The sequence below is a fragment of the Girardinichthys multiradiatus genome, chromosome 6 (genome assembly GCF_021462225.1).
Source record: "Girardinichthys multiradiatus isolate DD_20200921_A chromosome 6, DD_fGirMul_XY1, whole genome shotgun sequence".
Lineage (NCBI taxonomy): Eukaryota > Metazoa > Chordata > Actinopteri > Cyprinodontiformes > Goodeidae > Girardinichthys > Girardinichthys multiradiatus.
Genome location: NC_061799.1, coordinates 2,474,877 through 2,479,379, shown reverse-complemented (window position 1 = coordinate 2,479,379; position 4,503 = coordinate 2,474,877).

Genomic DNA, 4,503 nt, shown 5'->3' with positions numbered 1-4,503 from the left:
ATATCGATGCAAACGGTGCTCGTTTTGTGTTCTACAGACCAAAAACTCATTCTTTCGGGCTTGCGAAACAGCTTTTTCAATATCGATGCAAACGGTGCTCGTTTTGTGTTCTACAGACCAAAAACTCATTCTTTCGGGCTTGCGAAACAACTTTTTCAATATCGATGCAAACGGTGCTCGTTTTGTTTTCGCGGGACCAAAAACTCATTCTTTCTGGCTTGCGAAACAAGCTTTTTCAATATCGATGCAAACGGTGCTCGTTTTGTGTTCTACAGACCAAAAACTCATTCTTTCTGGCTTGCGAAACAACTTTTTCAATATCGATGCAAACGGTGCTCGTTTTGTGTTCTACAGACCAAAAACTCATTCTTTCGGCTTGCGAAACAACTTTTTCAATATCGATGCAAACGGTGCTCGTTTTGTGTTCTACAGACCAAAAACTCATTCTTTCAGGCTTGCGAAACAACTTTTTCAATATCGATGCAAACGGTGCTCGTTTTGTTTTCTACAGACCAAAAACTCATTCTTTCAGGCTTGCGAAACAACTTTTTCAATATCGATGCAAACGGTGCTCGTTTTGTGTTCTACAGACCAAAAACTCATTCTTTCTGGCTTGCGAAACAACTTTTTCAATATCGATGCAAACGGTGCTCGTTTTGTGTTCTACAGACCAAAAACTCATTCTTTCTGGCTTGCGAAACAGCTTTTTCAATATCGATGCAAACGGTGCTCGTTTTGTGTTCTACAGACCAAAAACTCATTCTTTCTGGCTTGCGAAACAACTTTTTCAATATCGATGCAAACGGTGCTCGTTTTGTGTTCTACAGACCAAAAACTCATTCTTTCTGGCTTGCGAAACAACTTTTTCAATATCGATGCAAACGGTGCTCGTTTTGTGTTCGACGGACCAAAAACTCATTCTTTCTGGCTTGCGAAACAACTTTTTCAATATCGATGCAAACGGTGCTCGTTTTGTGTTCTACAGACCAAAAACTCATTCTTTCTGGCTTGCGAAACAACTTTTTCAATATCGATGCAAACGGTGCTCGTTTTGTGTTCTACAGACCAAAAACTCATTCTTTCAGGCTTGCGAAACAGCTTTTTCAATATCGATGCAAACGGTGCTCGTTTTGTGTTCTACAGACCAAAAACTCATTCTTTCTGGCTTGCGAAACAACTTTTTCAATATCGATGCAAACGGTGCTCGTTTTGTGTTCTACAGACCAAAAACTCATTCTTTCGGGCTTGCGAAACAGCTTTTTCAATATCGATGCAAACGGTGCTCGTTTTGTGTTCTACAGACCAAAAACTCATTCTTTCGGCTTGCGAAACAACTTTTTCAATATCGATGCAAACGGTGCTCGTTTTGTGTTCGCGGGACCAAAAACTCATTCTTTCAGGCTTGCGAAACAACTTTTTCAATATCGATGCAAACGGTGCTCGTTTTCTGTTCTAGAGACCAAAAACTCATTCTTTCTGGCTTGCAAAACAACTTTTTCAATATCGATGCAAACGGTGCTCGTTTTGTGTTCTACAGACCAAAAACTCATTCTTTCAGGCTTGCGAAACAACTTTTTCAATATCGATGCAAACGGTGCTCGTTTTGTGTTCTACAGACCAAAAACTCATTCTTTCGGCTTGCGAAACAACTTTTTCAATATCGATGCAAACGGTGCTCGTTTTGTGTTCTACAGACCAAAAACTCATTCTTTCAGGCTTGCGAAACAACTTTTTCAATATCGATGCAAACGGTGCTCGTTTTGTGTTCTACAGACCAAAAACTCATTCTTTCTGGCTTGCGAAACAACTTTTTCAATATCGATGCAAACGGTGCTCGTTTTGTGTTCTACAGACCAAAAACTCATTCTTTCAGGCTTGCGAAACAACTTTTTCAATATCGATGCAAACGGTGCTCGTTTTGTGTTCTACAGACCAAAAACTCATTCTTTCTGGCTTGCGAAACAACTTTTTCAATATCGATGCAAACGGTGCTCGTTTTGTGTTCTACAGACCAAAAACTCATTCTTTCAGGCTTGCGAAACAGCTTTTTCAATATCGATGCAAACGGTGCTCGTTTTGTGTTCTACAGACCAAAAACTCATTCTTTCTGGCTTGCGAAACAACTTTTTCAATATCGATGCAAACGGTGCTCGTTTTGTGTTCGCAGGACCAAAAACTCATTCTTTCTGGCTTGCGAAACAACCTTTTTCAATATCGATGCAAACGGTGCTCGTTTTGTGTTCTACAGACCAAAAACTCATTCTTTCTGGCTTGCGAAACAACTTTTTCAATATCGATGCAAACGGTGCTCGTTTTGTGTTCTACAGACCAAAAACTCATTCTTTCGGGCTTGCGAAACAACTTTTTCAATATCGATGCAAACGGTGCTCGTTTTGTGTTCTACAGACCAAAAACTCATTCTTTCGGGCTTGCGAAACAACTTTTTCAATATCGATGCAAACGGTGCTCGTTTTGTGTTCTACAGACCAAAAACTCATTCTTTCTGGCTTGCGAAACAACTTTTTCAATATCGATGCAAACGGTGCTCGTTTTGTGTTCTACAGACCAAAAACTCATTCTTTCTGGCTTGCGAAACAACTTTTTCAATATCGATGCAAACGGTGCTCGTTTTGTGTTCTACAGACCAAAAACTCATTCTTTCGGGCTTGCGAAACAACTTTTTCAATATCGATGCAAACGGTGCTCGTTTTGTGTTCTACAGACCAAAAACTCATTCTTTCGGGCTTGCGAAACAACTTTTTCAATATCGATGCAAACGGTGCTCGTTTTGTGTTCTACAGACCAAAAACTCATTCTTTCGGCTTGCGAAACAACTTTTTCAATATCGATGCAAACGGTGCTCGTTTTGTTTTCGCGGGACCAAAAACTCATTCTTTCAGGCTTGCGAAACAACTTTTTCAATATCGATGCAAACGGTGCTCGTTTTGTGTTCTACAGACCAAAAACTCATTCTTTCTGGCTTGCGAAACAACTTTTTCAATATCGATGCAAACGGTGCTCGTTTTGTGTTCTACAGACCAAAAACTCATTCTTTCTGGCTTGCGAAACAACTTTTTCAATATCGATGCAAACGGTGCTCGTTTTGTGTTCTACAGACCAAAAACTCATTCTTTCGGGCTTGCGAAACAACTTTTTCAATATCGATGCAAACGGTGCTCGTTTTGTTTTCGCGGGACCAAAAACTCATTCTTTCAGGCTTGCGAAACAACTTTTTCAATATCGATGCAAACGGTGCTCGTTTTGTGTTCTACAGACCAAAAACTCATTCTTTCTGGCTTGCGAAACAACTTTTTCAATATCGATGCCAACGGTGCTCGTTTTGTGTTCTACAGACCAAAAACTCATTCTTTCTGGCTGGCGAAACAACTTTTTCAATATCGATGCCAACGGTGCTCGTTTTGTGTTCTACAGACCAAAAACTCATTCTTTCTGGCTGGCGAAACAACTTTTTCAATATCGATGCAAACGGTGCTCGTTTTGTTTTCGCGGGACCAAAAACTCATTCTTTCTGGCTTGCGAAACAACTTTTTCAATATCGATGCAAACGGTGCTCGTTTTGTGTTCTACAGACCAAAAACTCATTCTTTCTGGCTTGCGAAACAACTTTTTCAATATCGATGCAAACAGTGCTCGTTTTGTGTTCTACAGACCAAAAACTCATTCTTTCAGGCTTGCAAAACAGCTTTTTCAATATCGGTGCTCGTTTTGTTTTCTACAGACCAAAAACTCATTGTTTCTGGCTTGCGAAACAACTTTTTCAATATCGACGCAAACGGTGCTCGTTTTGTGTTCTAAAGACCAAAAAGTCATTCTTTCGGGCTTGCGAAACAGCTTTTTCAATATCGATGCAAACGGTGCTCGTTTTGTGTTCTACAGACCAAAAACTCATTCTTTCGGGCTTGCGAAACAACTTTTTCAATATCGATGCAAACGGTGCTCGTTTTGTGTTCGCGGGACCAAAAACTCATTCTTTCAGGCTTGCGAAACAACTTTTTCAATATCGATGCAAACGGTGCTCGTTTTGTGTTCTACAGACCAAAAACTCATTCTTTCTGGCTTGCGAAACAACTTTTTCAATATCGATGCAAACGGTGCTCGTTTTGTGTTCTACAGACCAAAAACTCATTCTTTCATGGCTTGCGAAACAACTTTTTCAATATCGATGCAAACGGTGCTCGTTTTGTGTTCTACAGACCAAAAACTCATTCTTTCGGGCTTGCGAAACAACTTTTTCAATATCGATGCAAACGGTGCTCGTTTTGTGTTCTACAGACCAAAAACTCATTCTTTCGGGCTTGCGAAACAACTTTTTCAATATCGATGCAAACGGTGCTCGTTTTGTGTTCTACAGACCAAAAACTCATTCTTTCTGGCTTGCGAAACAACTTTTTCAATATCGATGCAAACGGTGCTCGTTTTGTGTTCTACAGACCAAAAACTCATTCTTTCTGGCTTGCGAAACATCTTTTTCAATATCGATGC